Raw genomic sequence first — 23,813 nt, forward strand, 5'->3', positions numbered from 1 at the left:
CTGTTAAAGTTTTTGGTAAGGAACACATTTTCTGTAATACAAGATCTCAAGTTTCTGTAATTTGTTTGTGGTCCAAAAAGTTCTTGACTAGGATTAATTTACAAGCCAATAAACCTCGTAAGAAGAACAAAGTTCTCAAAATACATTTGTCAAAGCATAATCTCAACAATCTTTAGCTCTGGTATACAAGTAATTTTAGTTATATTTGTAAAGCGTATATCTCCCCACAACACTAACCATTAGAGTCCTGGAGCACAGTCATAGTTTATGGCTGATGAACTCCCATATTAAAGAAAAAGTAAAGTTTACAAAAGTGACTTAAGTGTCTCCATCAATGTGATGCTATAATTCAGTACTCAATGAGAGTGGAATTTTTGAAAAATCCTTTTATTATGACAGAAGAAAACAGGACCTCATTTGTACTTTTAAAATAATTATTTGAAAGAACAAACACAACTAAATCAAAGTAGACCAATAAAATAATAATAATAAAAAACAATCTATAGGGTACTTGAATATATTATTTTACATCAAAGTGAGGTTGATAAACATTTTGCAGCCTATTCTAAAGCAGCATAAAATATGGGTTTAAAGCCATCTATGAATGGTTACAAGCTAAAAGAAAAATGACAATAAATAAATAATAAAGCTTGCATATGTTGTTGTTTTTTTGGAAGCCACTGCTGCTTCAACATCACAAAGATTCAATATATTTAATTGTAGTATGCAGCACTGCTGTGGTTTTTTAACATATACAATTATGACAGCTAATCTGTAATGAATAAAAGTTTGTTTATAAAACAACAATGTTGTCATAATTAATCACAGAGTCTATTCTGATGGCTCAAAATGATGTTAATTGCAGTTCAAATTGTTATACTTGGAAATGACCAAAACTTTGTTGAGGTTCTGTTGTTTTAGAGTGTTTAATGGAAACAAGATGAGTGTGAGTTGGCTCAGACAAGAGTCAGCTCTTTTAAGTCTGAGGCTGCAGTTCTCAATCAGAAAAAGGTGGAATGCTCCCTTAGGGTCGGAGGTGAGTCTCCTCTCTAAGCAGAGGAGTTCAAGTATGCAGGAGTCTTGTTCACGAATGAGGGCAGGATGGAGCAGGAGATAAGCTGGTGAAATGGGGCCCCATCCTCAGTAATGAGGTAATGAGTACTTAGCTCTGGTCTGTTGTGGAGAAGAAGATGCTGAGCAAAGGTCTCAATTTACTGGTTCATCTGTTCCAACCCTCACTTATGGTCGTGAAATTTGGATTGTCAAGTCAAGTCAAATTTATTTATATAGTACTTTTCAGCAACAAGGCGATTCAAAGTGCTTTACAACATGAAAAACACAAAAATACAGAAAACACACAACAATATAAAGTTAAAACTAAACATATCTAAAACATAAATCTAAATAACACACAAAAGTACAGACTAAAGATAAACTGATGAAAACCAAACTAAAAACTAGGATTTAAAAACCTCAGCTGATCAGACATGATAAAAGCTAAGATAAACTAAACTAAAGGTGCTGGAAAGCTAACTAAGTGGTCCAAAGGCCAGCTAAGAGTTAAAAACATTTTAATAAAAGGCCAACATGATATGTTAAAAAAAAAAAAAAAATCTGATGCCGGCTCATAGGGAAGCTCATGCTCCTCTGCACTGAAAGGAATTAGCTGGGGTGGCTTGGGCATCTGATTAGGAAGCCTCCTGGGTGCCTCCCTCTGAAGCTGGAGAGAGTTACTGGGTTTCCCTCATAGATCTATTGCCTCCTCAACCTGACCAATAAGCAGAAGATGGATGGATGGATGGATGGATGGATGGATGGATGGATGGATGGATGGATGGATGGACGGACGGACGGACGGACGGAACAATTTTTGAAGAAGTTTGTATCCACACCCTGAAAACAGTTCTGACAGTTTGTTTGTAAAATTTCAAAGGCAGAAATACTGTACCACATTCAGACTAAAGTGTATAAAAACAGAGACGTTTTTAACATGATCCTGATATACACACAAACTCTGACTGACTGTATTTGCCATATTTTTTTCTCTCAGATTTAGGGTCTCCTAAGTGGGAAGCATGGCATAATGCACTCACACCTCGTCAAGAATTCTCAAGGAGTACAAAATATAGCAGGATGAATTATTTACTGACATCAGAATATTTCTGGAGGTTTGCAGCAGTGGTGCAGAGTGCCCAAGTCTTTCATCCATGTGAGACTCTTGACAGTGTTTGCTGCTGTAACAGGCAGAGACCAAGATAAGAGAGCACTTTCACCAGCCTTGCCTCCCCATGATAAATCTTTATCATTTTAGGTGATGGTCTGACCTCTAAGACGGGTACTGGCCATGGGGGTCCTCATTAATACAACTTGAAATCCTCTAGGCTCATTCCTTCTATTTTCTTGATGCCTGTGACCTTTCCAGGATTGCTGGCATCAAATGAAACCCTTTTTAAGGCAAAAGAATCGGAGAGGAGTTTGATGAACAGATTGCATGCTTCTGTTTCGTCAAAAAAGAACGAAAAAAAAGCAGATTTTGGTGTTGTGTTTTATCCAAAGCCGTGGATCCTATGTGTTGTCTGAAAATACCTTTTGACAAAAACAATCCTAAATTCTCTCTCTTATTTATCGGTGTGTGCAGAATCTGCAAGTAGATTCAAACCTCAGCAGTTCACTAAAAGCTGCATCATAGAGTATCAGGATCATAGGGGAAGCAGTGGGAGGATGTGAGGTTAATTTATGCATGTAATCAGTCACCACCAGGGTTTCATACTGTACTGAGGCTTCAGTGTTGCTCTTTACTCAGAGGTTGCTTTGGCTAGAGCTAAATAACTGCAAAATACAGCAGAATGACTAAAAATAATGGTGGTGCAATGGTTAGTGCTGTCACCTAACAGCAAGAAGACCTCCACTCCTGTGACCCTGAACAGGATAAAGCAAGAACACAAACAGAGTGAGTGTTTTGCTTTTGTTGCAAGAAAAGAGTCCAGGTTAAAATGTAGCTGTGCTATATTGATTACTTTTCAGAAATAATAAAAATACAGCCCCCGAAACATTCTCAAATTACTTGCATCCAAAAAAGAACTTGTAACTTCCCTCAAAACAGTTCCCCAAAAGAGATACAAGCATGTGGACTGTCTGTTTTCTTTGTTTGTTTTGTTTTTTCTTCATCACAGTTTTTTCTCTTTATTTCAGATGCTCCCTTCTGCAGGGGTTACTCTCACAAATGATTGTTTTACACCTGATACCCTCCCAGATGCAACCTGGGCTTGAATCTGAGGCCTCAAGATTACACGACCTTGGCACTGACCATCGAGCTACCACAGTTCCCTGAATATAATAAATGAACAAACATTCAAAAACATTTAAGGTAAAATACCCAAAATGTATTTATTGCTGAATTTCAACAAGAATGTCGAAAAATGGTTCACTAATGATGTTGTTCAGAAGGTTTCAGCCTCTCTTATTAGTTGTTTTGCTCACAATGACCCCAAAAGTTCCACAGCATTGGTAGCTGCTGCTTCAACATCAGGTTCAGAGGGTTCGATGAAGGCTATTATCAAGTTTTGGCTTCACAAATGACATGGGCATATAGCTCAATCACAATTTTTCTAAAGGATTATCTAATTTGTTGTATACAGCTACAACATCTTCCATTAACCCACAGCTTGCTTCTGTTTGAATGAGGTTATTGGATAACAGACATCAGCAATTCGTATTTGTATTTACTCCATCACAATTTTAGGGCTTTATTACCACCACTCACCTTTTTTTTTTCCTTAAAGTTTTGTTTTGTATGTAAATTTGGTTTAACAAGGGAAGTACATTTAAAAACTGAATCTCTCTCCAGGCCACTTGTAGAAAGGGGGGGAAATATATATATATATATATATATAGAGAGAGAGAGAGAGACATTATTCAATTTAAATAACTCGTGTCATCACTTAAAATAGATAGAACATTCTTGAGATCCCTTTTTTCAAACATAAAATGACACAGATGTTATTAATTCATTTAGGAAATAGGGGTTTTGTGTCACAGTCAAGCCATGGACTCTAATTATAGTTTGATTAATAGTATGGTAATTGCAACCCTTCTGTAAGACACATTCACTCATTCAAAATAAATCACAGCGAATAAAAACTCTCAAATCCCTATGATGGAATGTCCGTTGTCAGGGGTTAAACCATTTATATACTTACTAAAATCTACCACTGCGAGTATATAAATGGTGAGACAGGCGGAACTCTCAGTGGTGCCATTTTTTTAAATCTAATAATTAAGGAAACTGCACACTTAGCAGAGAGTCAACCTGCAGTTACACTTTGCTCAGCAGAATGTGTGGAACAGTGTAAAAATATTACAGGGGTATTTTTCTAAATGTAAAGTCTTGCAACACAAGTATTTTTTACAGAAATTTGTAAGGACAGTGACATACCTTTATAGGCCATTGTTGGATATAATTTTTCAGCTGCCTTGTTTTCACATTTAAACAATTGTTTAAAGGAACTTTGAACCTTGAGCAGAACCTTTAAAGCTGGAATGCTCTTCCTTAATTAATGCACATAGTATTAGGTGGTCCGAAGGGGGAAGAGCCAAGGCAAATTGATCTTAAAAGACACAAACTAGTGTAGACTGCCCCTCAGACATTTGTTTGGTTGTAGTGTTTATCCCAGCACACAGCACCTGTAATTTCTCCCATATGGTGTCTAACTGATATGGATTAAACAATTAAGACTATTTTCTCTGCACGACTTCTGGCTTCTCTCCCTGCCTTCCAGAACCGCATTTCAAATTAAATTGCCCCCAAAAGACGAGCTTGCTTTACTTCCCCTGAACAATTAAATATGGCAGGTCTTATCTATAATTCAACGAAAGGGAATGTTTTGTGACCCAAGTTTTAATTCAATTCTTTTTTTTTTTCAGTTAAAGCCAACTTTCTTTCTTATATGGTTTTATTTTGTTGTCTCTCATGCTATTTATGCTAACATATCTTCTGAGTACAACACTTTCTCTGAAATTACTAAAATACTTTCAGGTCAGTCTAAAATTTAAGCTGTTTTAGTGTTTTTTTTGTTTTTGTTTTTTATTTATTTATTTATTTTCAGGATAGCATGTGTGCAATTTATAACACACCCCACTACTGTAATGTGTTTGATACCAGTTAATAATGCAAATTAAATTAAAGTTTCTATGGCAAATATGACTCAACAAACTTTTTCAAAAGTCTAGCTTTGAAAGTGAGCGAATATGTTAACGGTGTTGATTCGTGTGTACTGGCTCACAAAATAAGGATTTATGAAAGGGGAAGTGGGATACAAAGTGGTCTTTTGATTACAAAGCTCAAGCCAATTAAACTTTATAAAAACAGGAAGGACAGGTGTATTTCTGTGGTGACTTAAAGATTTGAAACAATACCCCAAAGCAAAGGCTTTGACTACACAAAAGGACACCCAAGTGGGTTGAGGTTAATTGGATGACCCAATCCATCTCAATTAAGGATTTTAAGGCGCACATCCCCTCTGTGTAAGTGTGTGTGGGTGTTGGTGTGTGTGTAAATTGAAAATGGCTACAGATGGTTCTTCCTAAGGGGTTGATCCAAATAATTGCTTGCAGAAACCACCAGTGGTTGGGGTGGAAGGAGAGGTGGGAGTGTATATACATTTGCTCATGGTCACAAAATATGGCTAAGTATTTGGGTCAAAATCACTTGTGACTAGCATAAATACATCATAGTGACTCTAATACAGGTTTTCAGTTCAGTTTTTACCAAGTTAGAAATACTAATGCTGAGATCAAAACAATGATCTAAATTGCATTTTTATCTCCCATTGATGTTTTTTCCATGGCTTTGTGTGTATGATTGTGTGTTTGTTTGTCGGAAGATGGCCACCACCACATCCAATTGATATTAGGAAACCCTTAAATGGCTTTGACTCAGTTAATTTTACAGATAAAATCTGTAATAAAATCAGCTGTAGTATTAGCTGAGTCTAAGTCACAACATATATTCTAAGCATTCTATTTTGAGCAACAGCTTTGCTTAAAACTTTGGCATTAACTGTTGGTGTCAACTTTGTTTGTCTGTTAGCAAAATATCTAAAAAATACTGGAGGAATTCTAATGAACTTTTCAGAAAGTGATCATAGGATTTATATATATATTTATATATACAACTGATTAACTTTTGAAGTCAACTTAGTTTAAGATGGCCATTACAGCTAATCAACCTTAGTCAACAAACATGTGTACACCTTAGTCAAATTTACAGGTATTGAGGTACAATTTTATGTGGTAGTAGTAGAGACTCACCCTCAACACATAGTCTGAGCAATAATCTCGCAAAAAGAATGAATGTGTTATATTGCGAAATCTCGCAATATCTATGAGATGAGATTGTACCTAATGTCAAGGTTTGACTTAAGTGACTATAATTCCTTCTGTCTCATCAAAAGATGATCTTAATTTAACACTCTGGCCAAAAAGACAGCAGGCAGCAGGGATTCCATCAAGAAATGCTAGGCCTTTGATTCTTATCCTGTTTTTATCTATTGTCAATCTTAAGACTGTGCTGTTGTAGGTCAGATGTTTTTCATAATTACAAATTACATGTTGACTTTTTTGATTATACACCTTTCCACAATGTGATACACAAACTAGTATCTGTTTCTACAAAAAAAAGATGTATCAATGGTATTCTCAAATAAGTTTCACCTTGTCATTTCCTAGAAGATATATATTTATTTTTCACAAGTCATTATGTTCATAGTCAGAAAGTAGTGCTTATTTTTCACAAATTTTAGTTTTTGGTCTTTTTTTTTTTTTTCTTTTTTTTACAAAATTAAACAGGTCCTTTCAATTTCTATGCTACACTTGATAATACCATGCTGAAAGATAAGCCTTATTTCAAAGTGTCATTATGCTACAAAGCAAATTGAACTTATCTGGGGTATGTTTTGGATACGTGACTCAATTGAGACTAACAAGCAGTATCATGATGCTGGTTATCAGTTTGGGTTAACCAAGGTTTCCCAGCAAAATATATGTGTGCATTTATATAAAATTAAAAAAGCTGGAACAGATGACATCAGAATCATAGAGTTTGAGCTGTGTGTTTATTACAAAAATGACAAGCTGTTACTCTTAATCAATAAGACATGTTTTACAGCTCAGTAAAAACAGCAGCTGCTAGAGACAAAGCTTTAATGGATAGGTGGCAAAAAAGAAAAATTCTCACTTTTTAAATGTGTAATTAATAAACTTGTCAATGTGACTGTCACGCCTTTCAAACAACAAATATACAGTATCTGACAGTGTTAAGGTAGTTTTGAACTTATTGTACTGGAGTTGTATTGTTCAGGAAGGAAAGAGACTTTTGATCTTTTTCAGTTAGGTGCAATGCTGACTACATTTGATGCTTTTTACACAAAATAAAAAAACAAGCATAACACAGCAAAAAAAAAAAAAAAATTGGGGTCCAGGCTTTACAATGCACAGTAAACAAAAAAGGTGTATTATGTAAAAAAAACTTACATGTATGAACTGATTGAATCTCAGTAATGCTGCAAAGTGCTTTTAATATTCAATAAGCCTGAAAAGTCTCTATAGTATATGCAGCAAATTTAGTCAATTTACATTTTCTGTGGAGAATACGAACTCTTGTCTGTTTTTAAAAGCCCTGGTTCATCAAACTGAGTTCCTAGAAACCTTGAGGTGTGCAGCAGGAAACAGAAACTGGGTGGACTGTTGTTTTTTTTCTTTACAGCATGAATGAAATACTAAAGAGGCTGAACTTGTGAAATAATAAGAAAGACTTCATAGAACTCAAGGCTAACAAGCTAACAAGAAAGTATACTCAGTTGTTGCTACCTAACTGTGCAGAGACAAATGTGAACAACTGCTGCGATACCTGGTGACATATTATTTTGTATGTGCACAGCCCTGTTGGCAATAACTGTATTATTGGCAACTGCGGAGTATAAGTGTTGTCTGGCTAACAGAATTCAAAAACAAAAAATGCTGAAAAGAGAGTAAAGCTTAAAAAGAAAGAAAAACAACAGTAAAAAAAGAATTAAACTCTATATGAGTACACAAGCCTTGTGCTCCTTCAAATTAAAAGATAAAGCAAGGCACAAACTAAAAACAGATAAAGAGATATTAAAAAAATGATAAAACACAAGATACAATTACGAAATCCAGAAAATGGCAACATGATGAACTGTAAATGAAAATAGAATATATATATTTATATATATATATATATTCAATTCTTGAAAATAAATAAATTGCTAAGATGCTCACATTGTGTACTTTTTAATCATTTGAGTAATCGTTGTCGTGCACAACAATGTTTCATTGATCAAATAACTTGCTTTTAATTCCTGCCATTAAGTATCACAATGATTGCCATTAGTTATTGCTGCGTTCATTTATCCTGTGTGTAGAGATGATAAATACTAAAATCAGGTAAATTTACATGTTTAAAATTCCAGGTCTTTGCACATGCACTGAAAGACAGTCCCACCATCCCCACATCACAATGGCCATCTCAGCTGTTTATGTTGACACTAATAGAGTTGATTTCCCATGGTGCTGTGCTACATCTACCGCCACACATATTGGCAGGGCTGCAGTCACATCATGTTTACACAGAACACAATAACTTCTGCTTGCCTGCATTGCTCCTGTGACACACACAAACACACACACACACGCTCATACAAAGTCAAGGAATAAAGGATGTCCGGTGGGATGCAATGCATCATCTACGAGCTTTAATGTTAACCTCATTTTGTCATTAGCTCTGAAATCTTTCTGCCTGTGCGCCAGAAAGGAAGGGAGGGGATACATAATCTGAAGCGTTGCATTGTCAAAAATGCAATATCTATATCAGCAGGGGTAGAAAAGACTTTGGTGCAGTATTTCAGTTTAAGTTGGACTTTGACAATTATTGTTATTGTACCACAATGACCAACCCCCTCTTATTTTTAATTACCATTCCATAAGTTTCCAAAAAACTTTTACTTTGTTATTCTCCTTAAAATAGATTTGTTTTCAGGAGAAGCAACTCCTATTTACTTTCAATACGATAATCTATAAAACAAATAAAACAGCACTGATGCTGTACTGTAGAATCAATTTAACTTAGGGAAAACCAGGAAGTAGAGTTCAAAGAGGGAAATGAATAAATGATGTTCAGGCTTTTCCCATTCTAATTGCTTGACTGTCCAAATATACAACGTATACATACATTTAGTAATCAAAACCACATTTTAACAATCAGCTTCAAAGTTATTGTCTTCTTTACTCCGTACAAAAAAGAACAGGGCAGTAACTACTGTAACTTTACTCCATCCTAAGTTGATTAGCATGTTGGCAGTGCTGCAGCTTCAACATATACTGTCCTCTGAAAAAAGAATTGAATTTGTCAAATGAGGCCATTCATTTTCATTTACAGCTGCATATTCTAAAGCAAACTTCAAGAAAGATGGAAAGACTTTGCCTTTTTACTTGCAAATAATGTTTCTAGTCTCCCCCTTTTTTCAACAGCGCAATATTGCAAAATTGGGATCATCCTGCTTCATAGTGATGTAGTATTTTGCTCTCAGACTCCAGATTTACTTGTGGTTCCGAAGGTTTCAAAAGGTAAGAAGGGAGGCAGAAACTTCAGTTATCAGGCTCCTTTCTTGAAGTTCTGGCTCCTAGTAGGTGTAGCAGACACCCTATTTATTTATGAGAACAGACCTGAAGGGATAGGTCGATTTTTTATTTTTTTGATGTGGAGTTTGTGTGGAGCACTTACGAGCATTCAACTCTTACTGTCAGCAGACAGCAGTCGTAACCGTCTCAGTTTGGAGAATCAGGAAGATGTTTTCAATTGAGAGTCACAGTGAGCAGGACCCATTCCAGAGTCATTTCCCACCATTTAAAACAACTCAAACTCCAAACTTTCCTGCCAATTTGAATAAACAGTTTTTAAAAGGAAAAAAAAAATTACACCCTGTCACTTCTGCATATGACAGTTGTTTATGTTAAAACACACAGAAAAAGCTAAAACAGCAGCAGTGACAGTTGAGATTGAAAACTACCATCGTTAAAAAAAAAAAACTGGGTAAAACTTAACCAGCGTGAAAAAAGCAAAACAAAAAAATGCTGAATAAATGCTTTTTTTAAAGATAAGCATTATAGATTTATTGTTCTTTAATTGTCTGTATTTTACTTTTCAGTGGAACTGTTTTTCTTGATCAGTACGTATTTTATAGGGCATTGTTCAGCATCAGTGTTTTTATTTTTCAACTCAAGTTTTGTTTTTGAATGACAAAATTTGTTTAAATCCTCTATATTACCTGTCATCATTTTAGCCCTGGGTAGGTGTACATTCATTAAGTCCTTTCTGTATAATTATATTCTCACTTAAAGGAAAAATGCATATTGCAAGTAGCAAGCAAAAACACAAATTAAATGCAGATTTACAGTCTCCACTGGAAAAAAAATATCTGGGAAAACCATCAAATACAGTGGAGCCCTTTTCTTTTACAAATTGGATAGCATTTTTTTCATTTGATTGCAATACTTGTTTTTTGCATATAATTTGCATAAATGCATGGAATTTATAAATGTAAATAGCCCACTGGTACTTCAATTGAAGAAGCACTACATTTATCATGGCTGTAGCCAAGATTTTGAGTGTGGGGGGTTCTTTTTAGGAAAAGTTAACCTTTTTAGCCGGGGGTATAGAGGCCACTTAGGGAGCTCTGGCATTTTACTACAGTACACTCAGCAAACAAACAGCAACACATTTTTTGACATACCATTACTATTTTTTCTGTCCAAACAATTGCAATTTTGAACACTTTAAATTTTAGAAACCTGATACTTTACACCTCTAAAATCAATCATGCATTAAGTTCTAGCACTACCCTAATTAAAAATATATTCCTACTGTACTTTAAAGATCTATTACACACAAGTTTTTCTAACAAATCTAGTTTTGAAAAACGTTTTTACAACACAAAGATAGCATAAACTGTATAATCATACATTATAACAATTCTAGTCTTGTCCACCATGTCATGTCTCAATCTAGAGAAAGAAGAAGAGAGCCCAGCTCCATCCTTCTGGAGTTTTACATCTAAAATGGTGAATACATGGATTTTGCTTGGATCTACAGTGAGGGTGGGTTGCTACATGTTGAAAAAGGTGAGTAATATAAACAGCACTCTGCTATCTACCATTATTTCTGTTGTTGATCTACTCCTGCATGGGCAGAACAGCGATTGACTGCAGCTGTCTGTCATGTGCGATTACACACTTTGCAGCTTACTCTAAAATGCAAATGGTGGTGGTGGTGTGGGGGCTGGGAGTTCCACTCTGAGACCTGGTTTTAAAAAGTTTCACTGTCAGAAAATCTGACTGCCATTGTCAAGTAAACACAAAGCCAAACTGCAGCATAATTGCCAGCTTCGTGTAAACGAACCCTCAGAGAGCAATCGAAAATGTTATAGGCGGTCCACACCCCTCCACCGGCTATGGGGGTGTTCATGTTGTTGAGAATGCAGCCCCTAAGCATCTAGAATGTGAAATTTGCCCTTTAAATTTGGTTGTTTTTCTTTTTCTTTTTTTAATATTGCCCAGTACTTATTTGTTATTAGTAGGAATGATGATACCATCATGCGTACAGGATACCAGTAAGTATTTGTTCCAAACCAGTGTAGAAGCTACACAATTTTGCGAGCCAGAAAACACAGCCTGTGGAGCTGTAATTATAAGGGCTGCAGCCCTGATTACCCACTTATGAATTAGATGGACACTGTGTAAAAGTCACCAAGGCAGGAAAAATGTTGCTTATTGTGCTTTGCTATGGGGCACCAGAGGTGAAGCCTTTCCTGACGGTTTTGACAGCAAGATATCACTTTGGAAGATTTTAGTAATAAGCCTCACAAGTTTAAGCAAAGGACAGTGCCCCACTGTCTTCCTTTTCTATGCACACACAGTTCACTCTTAAAACACACATACACACACTTCAACATGCCAGTTTCTCCAAGTCTACTACCCAATTAAGACCAGTCCTTGCAGTTTCAGCTCCAGAGAGAACTGGCTTCCCTATCTCCTTCAAGGCAGTCTAGTACGTTAGTTGTATTTTAAAGGCACGTTGTTAACTGTAGTGCCATATTTTTGGGGTGAACACCTGCGTGTTTGACATCTTGTGCCATTTGATTCCACTCCTCTAAAATGGCTCAAGAAGCCTGGGAGCTTCTAACAAGATGTAACATGGCACCAAATCAAACCCAATAGAGCTTCCGAGACGCAGTTTTTTAATCACATATGCCCTCTCTGTGCTCACACTCAATTTTTTAAAGTGATAGCCTAGTTTCATGCTTGATCATTAATCCAATTTGCATGTTTGTAATAACATGATAACATGTATGCTTACATTTACATACATTGCATAGCTGTGTTCTATTCAACTGTGATTATTTTATGTGCACATCCTCTTTTTCACAAGTGTGCCAGCTTCACTGATCAGCCAAATTAACATATTAATTGTTTACTCTGTCCTCACTTTGGTTTACAAGGTGTTGCCTGGGAGATGCAGCCCAGTTCCTAAGCACATACACTACTTTGTCTGTTCAAGTGGTGTGTGTGTGTGTGTGGGCATGCATGCATGCTTGCTTTTATCAGGGAAGAATGTGTTTTAACACACACATGATGATGTACAACATTGTTGTTCTCTGCGCTTGCCAGTACATGCGCGTGTGCACAAGGATGGGTAATCAGAGCCGCATTGGAACTTTACAAGAAGTCATTAACAGTCAAGACTATTGTGCAGACACCATGATTTCAAAGGTGCTCCACAACAGCTTGTGCGGCTAGGGCTGATTGAACTAGAGCACTTGAAAGGGGGAGAGAGACGTCAGGTTCGCAGCATCCTGTCGCGGTCCATCTGCCTCTCTCTCTGCTCCTGCCGTCACTCTCCTTTGTGAGGAGGACGGGGTTTGAACATCAAAGAGCAGCCGCGCTACCTTGGAGACAGTAACAATTAGTAAAGGATCTAGTGAACGATGGCACTAAGAAGAGCCCCATTCCATGATGGTTTTAAAAAAATATATGCTCGTATATATTTTTTGAAGATTGAAGATAGTACTGTATCTGAAAGACTGGAGTCCACTGAAAGGCATTACTCTGGGTTTATCAATGAAAAACACAGTATTCCAAAATTTCACAAAGCAGTTCCAAGAAATGGCTTCAAAGCATAGTCCGTCTCTATGTTGCCTCTGGTTGTTCATAAATCACTGATGGAACCAGCCACGTCTCCGTATAGATATGAGCTTTCAGAAATGAAGCAAGCATCGCAGAATCAAAAGAGGTGTGGAGCAGAACTCAGATGCGTTGACGTGGAGCACAATACATTAAATGTGTGACAGACGTCTGCCTTGTATTGTTTTCAAAACATGATGAATTCAGTTTATCAATTCTCTTTGTGGGTATTGTTTTTTTGTTTTTTTAAACTAAGTATAAAGTTGCTGTGCGTCATCACTGGGCTTCCCTCGGTAATACATTTGTTTGTCTTTGTTTAATCCTTTGACTCGGTGGTTGCAGAGACAATATATCATCACTTCATCACATTACTGAGCCACAAAGCTGGCTTACCTTTTCACATGTCAACTGTTTTTGTCCTGTTACTACCTCGCTTTGTGCCTCAAAGGTGTATCAGAGTGTGTTGGCTTTGACCTCTCTCACTGCCTCAGTTCATTTAGAAATCATACAGAAATGGCCAGAATGCATCGAAGTCACAGTTTGAGGTGTCTTGTGAAAGACCCTTTAGTGTACTTATTTTTTCAATTTGCATTTTATTACAATAAGAAATACAATATATAGACATAGCTCTGAGATAACCGACGTATATCACTCCTGGCTGTAGAAAATATCTTCTCATTAGCTCTTGCATCAAACAATATTTCTACAGTAGCCCAGCCTGAGTCCAGATCAAATCTCAGGGGGAAGGGAGGTGCCTCATATAGAATACCCTTGAGCTGTTTCACAGCTATCTAAAATCCCCTGGATGTCTTTGCTGGCTAGCTAAGCAAGTCCACCTACTTTCACCCCAGGATGCACTTCATTATGAACGTGACGTTTGAGTTGGCTTAGCTGCTCTTTTATAATACATTTGTCATCTGTGACCAGGCCAGGTAAGGGGTGAGAAAAAACAAACAAAATTTAGGTCAATATCATCTAGTCCTCTACATTGAGGTCAGGCAGAAACGCATGAAAGGAGGGCTGAAGGAGAACACTGTAGAATATTTCTGCTCCATATGTCAAATCTTCCACATTAATGACAAGTGCAGCTGACAGTATTTTAATAAGAACTATATGTACTATTGTTATACACCAGTTATGTTTGGTCTCCTACATACGGTTATATGTATTAAACACCAAAAAACTCGACTCTGTGAGCTAAATAACAAAATACATCCATAATTTGAAAAATTGTAAAAAAAAAAAAAAGAAAGAAAAAGAAAACTCTTTTATTAGATCTGAAAATAATTTTAAAAAATGCCTTTTATTAAGCTTTTTCATATAACAACGTATTATTTAGCTCATTTTTGATATCTTTGATTATTTTTTGACACAGCTTAATAAATGATTGATCCAACTTAATCTCTTGAAAAACACCTAAGTGAAAGTGTGTGTGCTTGCATACAAGACAGCTTCCATGTACTCATCCTAAGTACCCTAACTAGAAATGAACTGAATATATATATTTTTCTTGTTTCATATTTACATTGTAACTTAATTTCACAGGATTTGATACACCAAATGTAATGTCTTTTCTGCTGTCACTGTGCTTCATTTGCAGAATATGCAGTATAATCTTGTTATTTTACCACTCTTTATGAAATACAATGAGTGCTTTCATCTGCAAGGACGTGGGTGGACAGCAGCTGGACATTTTCTTATGACATTCTGTAAAGCTTGCAGAGTTTTTTTTTTTTTTCTTGATCTTGCACAAACAGACTATGAAGGGAGGGGAGATCTTGTTTCAGGGATATTGCACATGTAATTCTGCTCATTTCAACGCTGGAGTAAAGAGACACAGACAGAGAATCAGACAGACAGCAGCCGACCGCCAGGCTCTAGCAGACCTGTAGGCATGCGGACAGCAGAGGCGGTATCAATCCCTGGAATGAGGCCGATGACCAATTCCAATTCAGGGCCACATCAAAGAGTGTGAATGCAGCAGCACTAACAGGGATGCTAGGGGTCAGGAACGCTGGTTGAGGGATTTAGTCATTTCAGAGCTTATGTGAAGCACCATGGAGAGCAGCCATAAAAGGACAATGTCACTTTGTGACCTCCAGTTGGAGGGATACAAACCCGAAGCAGTGTGAGCTGGATGGGAGAGTTGCACTGTTTTGACACACTCCAAGATGCACAGGGTTACTGAATTGGGTAATACACATGGACCCACATATACACACAGAAAAAGGTTGAGATGTAAAAAAAAATGCCATTTCTCATATTTCTTTCTTTCCTTGTACTTACTTTGTCACTACTCCTATTTAATTCATTCATTTTTCATGTCTAGTCTTTTCTCCCTCACAGACAGGGAAACATGCAAGTCAACACATATTTCTGCCTTTGTGCATAAATCCATGACTGTGATTTTTTTTTTTTTAAGATGATGATATTAAACGACAATCTTAAGTTTTTTTGATTTACTGCCAGTATCCAATATAACACCAGTCCTTTTTGCTTTAATGCAGCTCTGCATAGCTCCCATATATCAAATACTTCTGTGACATTTACAGGGTGCAACAACACTCATAGGAGATCTCTCTTATCTGCATGCAGTGGTTCAAATGTCAGTCTGGGAATAGTCCTGCAGCTTTTAGGGCCATAAGAGCTGATCAGATGTTTTTTCCCCACATTTTATCTATCATAGTATCTCTTTTTAACAGGTTATTAGTAAAAGCTTGTATGAAGTCATAAATGTTATAATACTGGCTGCAAACCAAATGTACAAAGTGTCTTCACAGAAGAAGTGCAAATTATTTAGTATTCTTTCCACAGCGGGTGTAATGTTATGTTTTCTTCTCTTGTCTAGCCGGGGTAAAATCTGTCAAAGTACCATGCAGCGTCCAACACTTCTCTTTCAAATTGCCATTTATTTTTGGCATCAAGATAAAACAACTTGTAGCCATTTAGATCATAGCTAATGGTTGTTGTTGTTGTCTAGAAGTGGTTCATTGGGAAGATGGTGCTTCAGTCGGTAGCACAGCTGGATAAGTGGAAACAAGGAGCAGCATGAGGACTAGTTGGAGGAATGATGTTCATCAGCAGAGGCTACTGCGGCACAGCATGGAGAATTATTGCGTGGCACAATGGGATGTTTGGTACATTAGGACACTTTATGAATAGAAATGCACTTTGGGCAAAATATTTGAACAGTTTAGGTTCCTTTTTTTTCTTTTTCAAACGTTATCAGGTCAAGACTGCGGCTGGGAAAGACCGACTGGGGCCGATTGCAAATGAACTCTGGCTTTAAAATGGGGTTACTGGATAAAAAGTGAAAATGAAGTAGGAGCTGTAGGAGTTGTGGTAGAAGGAGCTTTGTTACTGCTGGGAATTTTTTAGAGAGGACTTACTGGAGTGAGGACTGACTGACAGGTTTTCACTTAAATTAAAACCTGTCAGGGGTGTTGACAGGGGTCTGAAGATTCAACGCAGTGTTTGGCTTGCTGGTGAGACTTCTTTTTTTAATCGTGTGGTAAATTTATATTATCCTATTGTTTTTTTTTCTGACCTTCTAAAAATTATTATTGTAAGTGAATTTGTCTGTTTTTAAGTTGAATAGTTATGATATATTTACAGTGTATGTTAGAGTTTAAATCTGGATCTGACTGTGTTGAATTTATCTGGAATATGACTAGTTTGAACTGGGCTGTGATCAACAGGAATACACGGAATAGGTGACCTTTAGTGTGAATTGGGGATACACATAAATATGTTAAACTGAATTAAATGGAACTGTACTGAACAAAACCCAACTGATCAGAACTGAATTAAAATTAACTGAATTAAAATAGGCCCTGTAATCGACCAAAGACGTGTCTAGGATGTGCCTCACCTCTGATTCATGCTCAAAGTTAGTAGAACTGAACTGGACTGGACCAGACTGGACTGGATTAGACTGGACTAGATTAGACTGGACTGAATTGAATTGAAATATCAAGTGGCTTGGAGCTCTGATATGTTCTTCCCCTTTTATGCAGAAATAAACAAAACTGTGTAATGAATACAATGTAACATGCTTAGGGTGAACCCCAGAAGCTATTTTGAAGCATATTTTAGTTTGTTGGATTTCACTGCCAGCTCAGTGTGGTAGCAAACGCATTTTCAAATCTACAAATCTAGATTAGTTATGCTTTGGAACTGATAGAGCACTAATTTTTTTGGAGCTCTTATCCAGCGTTGCCAAATTTACTTCTTTATGGAAGTTCAAAGCCCCCACACAGCAATGCTGCCCTCCAGTGCTTCCATCAGTTGATAACCAACATCAAAATGAATGGGATTTGTGGTCTGCCCTTTAAAATCAAACAGCCCCATTTCAGTAGTTTCAATTTGACATATAAGCTAAGTGACATAATTTGTTTGTACCTTTTACATAATGCAACAGAGGCATTCAAGTTCCGCTCGCACTCTACAGGCAAGTCCAGGGAGAAAGAAAGGCATAAGACAGTGTCACTGCCTGAGTCAGCGCAGCTGTGATTTTTGCAGCTTTGGATGTGTAGCTGGCGCCTGTCCAAGAGCACGCCAACCCCCTCATTCTTCAAAGTGCATTTATGTTACTAGCACACTTGGCAGGCAGGCCTCTCTAGTGGTTAAGGCTAAAGCGCCTCCCAGACTGAGGATGATTACGATGGCCATAACATAAAAACTGTTATTGGCCTTGTATGGTCGTGGTTATTACAAGTGTATCAAAAACCTACAGATATGTCTTCCTCTGCCTTACTTTTCCGGGGCTGTGATTGCTCTGCATGTGGGCTCTAACAAATAGGTGATTTGAGTAATTTGACATGTATCATAAATATTAAATGGCTCTCTGTCCTTGGTTACCTTTGCTGCCAGACAAAACCATGGTCATGTGTACTCAAGCTGTTTAGCATACTAGTTATTGACATAAGTGATAGCAGGGAACATTTCTCACAGAAGCTCAAATTGGTATGGTAAATATATCCCTTTGTAGTGCATTACTACTTAACTTGTACTGTATATCTGTTTATCATTGTTGTTCATTATTTTTTATTAATAATGCCATATTTGAGAGCTTAATTTCTGTATTTTAGTTGTGTTTGTTGTTATTTTGTAAGTAGATTCCAACATTATAGTAATTGACAGCAATAAGTATAATAATTACTGCAGACAAAATTTATTAACGGTAAAACCTGCTCAAAGGTTTACTTTTTCTCATTACCTTCATAAGTGGGGACGTGAAATGGTTTGCATGGCAAAAGAAAACAAAACCTAAAGCTTGAAGCTTAGAACCAGGGAGCTGCTGAAACCCATCAGTGTTCTTTTTGAAGGTTACAAGTGACCAACAACATTCTGCTTTGCTTAAGCTAAAATTAATCATTACCACGTATAGATATGTTCACTTCCTTGGCAGCTCAACAGTGGGAATATGAGCAAGCAAATAAGTGTAAAGGACATAGTTTAGTGAAGAAGCATGTGTTTAAAGTAGATATCCTCTTGGAAAACAAAGTTACACACAATAGTTTATTCGTTTTGCAACACAGATGAGACCACTTTAATTCTGTTTCCTCAGATTGTTTTTGTTGTTGTTGCATAAGCAGCTGAACGATTTTTGCATAAAATACATTACTCCTTGCTTTTATGTGCAATAAACTCTCTGAAACAAGTACAGTACTGAGATACAAGACTTAATTTATAACAAAATAGCTGCAATGCATTACATCCCCGTTTAATTGTGGAAAATGTATTTTCTTCATTAGGTTAAACCCAATGGATGTGCCTCTTTTGCACATACCTTTCAAATCAAACAGTTTCCTTTAGATCCCACACAATAAGGAGCAGCGTAACCCCCACCCCAACATTTTTCAAGGCAAGCCTCTGCTGTAAAATGCCCAGATTGATAGAGCAATGTTCAATTCATCCCCTGAGCTAGAAGTTCAAACTCCTGTGGCGCGCCTGCATCAAGAGTGCCCTCCCTCTGTCTCGGCATTGGAGATAAACTTTCACAGACAACAATGTCTCATCAGTGGCAGCATCAATGGGGCCCTCTTTTATTGCTTTAGCTCCAATGTTGAATAATTAATGACTCACCATGGTCCCTAGCACAAAATACTAGAGTGGGCAAGAGAGAGTACTTTCTCTTTTTCACTTTCACCTGTGCTTGCTGAATTCCCCAAACCCCAGATGACTACTGCCATCACTTCCCCTTCTATTACAAAATTTCAACCCCCAGCCTTTGAGAAACATCTCTCACTGCCCTTTGTTGTATAAATTACCAACAGTGCGAAAAGGCAGATACAAATAAAGGTGATTTAGCCCAAAGAGATGCTGAGCGATGACTCTCATTAGTCCAGAGTGGAGACCAAAGTCAAGATTTAACTGAGAGAAATTCCTCGCCATTAGCACACTGGCAGTAGCTGTATTGATAGGGTTTTAATAAGATGCTACATTAATGGTTACTATGAGTGAGTGGGTTTATGGTAATGGAATAAGGCAGAGGAGGGGAGAGGAAGTCTCCTATGTGTTTTCTGTCAAATTCAGCCTCAGCTTGGCAACTGCTGCTGGCAGCTTGAACATATGCCTTTGCAGTTGACAACACTTGTGGCGCAAACTCTCTCTGAGGTTTTCATATAGCATACACAGAATTAGTGGGGTGGTTTTTCGTAAATTGAGTCAAGCTAATGCAGAATTGGTGGTGTGTCATTGATGAACGACGCCAGAGGCACGTCTCCTGTGTGCACAGAAGTCATTTCCTCCTATTAATCAGTTGGACTAATTCTCCCTGTTCCATTTTTAACCCTACAATGTCACTGCCTTCAGTTGCTCTAATTGAAATATTAGCAGCCAGTTAACTAAATGAAGAAAATTTAATCAGTACTCTTCTTATCCCCTTTCTGTCGTTTCCTACTCTTGTCTTGTTCCCATGTGACAGTGTGATCTTTGTATTAAAGAAAGAATTTGAGAGATCTATTTAAAGTCTTTCTTCAGTTAAGTTGATATCTTTATTGATGCATACAAAAAAAAATACTTTTTTTAAATGACTTTTGCCTAAAGCTAGCAGATGTTGCCATCAACTTTTTCCTTCCCATCCCTGCCTATTTTGTCATTCATCCAAGCAACTTTAAGACGTTTTGCTTCTCCTCCAAGTATTTTTCTCAGTTCAGATGAGAAACGAAATGTCTTCAAGAATAAGAAAGATGCCCAGTTGCCTTTGATTCATCTTGCAATGATTATCATATTTTGGTTGATTGCGAATGTACACCAGCACTAGGGTGATACCTGCAGGATGAGTCAGTTCTATGGTGCTAGCTCAGAACTACTGATTGAAACTCTAGTGGTGACTCTTTTTTTTAAAGAACAAACATTGTTATTTTCAAATTTTCAATTTTTGAATTTGATAATAATTTAAATATTTCACATGAAATTCACAGTGGCACTTATATAACTATGGTTAGGAAACCAAAACTGTCAGAAGCAACGGTGTAATCTCGTAGTGGTTATTTGATTATTACTTTAAAGTTTTTCATCTAAACTTGCTCCATAAGACTGATAACGTTGAACATCCAGTCAATATATTTTTTACTGTGACCTTACTATGCTAAACAGACTTGCAGTAGAATATAAAAAGAAATTAATTCCAACTAATCCAGAGGGTTGGTGGATTAGCAAAAGCATTGCTAAGTCTTGTGCTGTTACCCGTAATGATGCTGCTTGTTGAGACTGATACTTACAAATAGTCAAATCAATACACCACTGTAATTGAGTGGGACTAAAAGATACTAATCCAGTGGAACTGTTTACAGCTACCTCTAATACATGTGTGATTCCAGATATAATGCAATTAGGCTGTAATGGGTACCTAATTGAGGGTTTATTTCCACATGAGATACCCACTTTTTAGAAAGTTAATTTTCACTCTGGCAAAATGACACTTTTTTCATTTTGTTTTTTATGCTTTTCTGGCTGGCTGATGGGAAGCCGTTATTAGAAGTCCTTGGAAGGTTGCAGAAAACAGGCATACTTGTGATTCAATTATTTGTAATTATAGCTGCATCACAAGAGCTGGTTTTCACCTACTTATGTTAGTTAAAATGCAAATATATCTTTTAAATTATTTATTTTATTTTCCATGAATAAGTGAGGGCAAAGGTATTCCTGGTGTGGCCTTTAGCTCAGTCTTTTACACCCAGTTGCAGACTATGTTTTATGAATTCCTCAAAGCATGTAGATAAACTAGTGATTTGAAATTTCCGATAGGTGTGAATGAGAACAGGTTTCTGTCCATCCATATTAACCTTGTGATATACTGTTGACCTGCCCGGACTTTTCATGTCCTATAGCAGCTAAGACAGGTTCCAATCTCTCTGTGGTGGGACTGAAAAGTCTCTCTTTATAGAGATTTCAGAAAGACCTTTAGAAAATATCTGTATTTACTGCTTTTATATTGCTACACTTGCAATTTGACATTTGGGATAGAGGCAAAATAAACTTTTATATGCCTTGCTTTGTGGTTTTTTAGTGTATTATCATTAAATTATAAGTTGAGATGCTTTAAAGTTAGGTTCTATAGAAAGGAAAGCAAAATGTCTATGAACAATTATTATCTTAGTTACCTGTAACACTTCTGGTGATTTTGAGGTAAATCCTGCAGCAATGTCATGTTTTTGCTGGAAAAAACACGGTTTACAAAATTGACAACAGTGTAAAGTTTTCTAGAATAGCATGTGATTGAACCACCATGAAAATTTTGAGACTGGAGTTGTTTTAAGATGGTGGTAATCCACTTAGGTTTTGCCACTGCTTGGAGTAGTAGTTAGCTTGTAATCTGGTCAAAATTAAGCCCATTATTTCCAAACTAAGGTTGTTCAAAGAACTATTCACAACAGGTAAGATAATTGTTCATAATCTTTCAAATGAGCATAGCCTCAGAACATCCAAACTATGCCTTATGGTCCAAACACAGACTTTTCAGTCCAACCCTGTTGTGTTTCCCTACTGTAGTTGGGTGTAGCTGATCCAGTGTCTGTGTGTTAAAGCCCAATCAAGCTTTGTAGCTAATCCAGGGGGTTGCTGGCTAAGACAAGAGCTGACACCTAATTTCAATAAGTAGTGTTCTCTTCACTTTCCAGCATTGCCTTGTTCATTACCAGCACATCAATTACCAGCACTGGCTTATCAGTCACATGCTCAGGAGCTGACTTTTTCAGTAGTTGTAATGTTGTTCTGTGTATCTAGAAATTACAGTGTGCAATTTGTAACAAACACTTGTACTAAGAATAAGCTTCAAGCTATTTTGAATCACCTGCTATAAAATGGCACAGCTCTGGTCAAGAAATCTTGTTTTTACATTTCAGTTAAGACCAGCTTCTAAAGTTTGAGCTTAGAAGTCAGATTTGAGTTCTTTGTCTTTGCTTCAACATTTGGTGTCATAAGCAAAAGAACATTTAATTTTAATATTATAATCCTGATAGGAAATCAACATTGTGCAGTCTCAATGCAGCCAGAAGCTTGAGGATTTGTCTTATTAATGAGTAAAAGAATGTTAAGTATTTCTTCCCAATGTGGCACGAGGAATTGGAGTATATATCTTAACAGCCAGCCTTACAGCTACAAAGTGATGGAACTGGAAGTGAAACACATAGACGCAGTGAAAGATTAGAAAATTCTGTGTACATGGCCACTGTTTAATCCTGGCCAAATAATATTTATTTTTTACACAATTATTGCAAAGCTTCATCATTATTTTTCCTATTCTAGACTCCCTATGATAAAATATAATGGGGAACGGGCCATGAACCATAAATTATAAACTTTAGAACATTGTAACTTGTTTTTTTATCATCAATAATCATTCCCGCGGTATTGCAATTTCAGCAGGAATATATGTCAGTTTCATATGCATACTGCCCATCACCTTTAATGCCAGAGTTTCAGACTAAATTTATTTCATGTTGAGAAATGACAAAGTTAGCCATTTTTGTCACTTCATTGCAAGAAGACCATCACGTTAGCTTTGCTGGTTGTGCTGGTTCTGCGTGGCTTCATTTTATTTTTGATAGCAGTGTCCCTGCAATATTGCCAAAGAAAGTTGTAGTTTGAACAGCTCAGCTGTCCCAGAAACATGTCTCTGTTAAAGTCACTGCAGGTTTGTCTAAACCAGGGGTCGGCAACCCAAAATGTTGAAAGAGCCATATTGGACCAAAAAAAACAAAAAACAAATATGTCTGGAGCCACAAAAATTTAAAAGCCTTATATAAGTCTTATAATGAAGGCAACACATGCTGTATGTATCTATATTAGCTATATTAGCCTATCTGATAGGCTAATATAGCTAATAGCTAATATAGCTGCTTCGGAGTCGGGCCAGCCGGACCGGTCTTGTGCGAAATTCTGTTCCCCCGTGAAATTCTGTTCCCCTGTGTCGGGAGCGCGCATTGCAGCCAGAGAGGTGGATCCGGTGGATCTGACCATTTTCACGGTAAAACTACTCATATAATCATGTCAATGTTGTAACTTTCAGTTTAATCGGCAGCTATCAAAATAAAATAAAATAAATAAATAAA

The sequence above is a fragment of the Kryptolebias marmoratus genome, linkage group LG9 (genome assembly GCF_001649575.2).
Source record: "Kryptolebias marmoratus isolate JLee-2015 linkage group LG9, ASM164957v2, whole genome shotgun sequence".
Classification (NCBI taxonomy): Eukaryota; Metazoa; Chordata; class Actinopteri; order Cyprinodontiformes; family Rivulidae; genus Kryptolebias; species Kryptolebias marmoratus.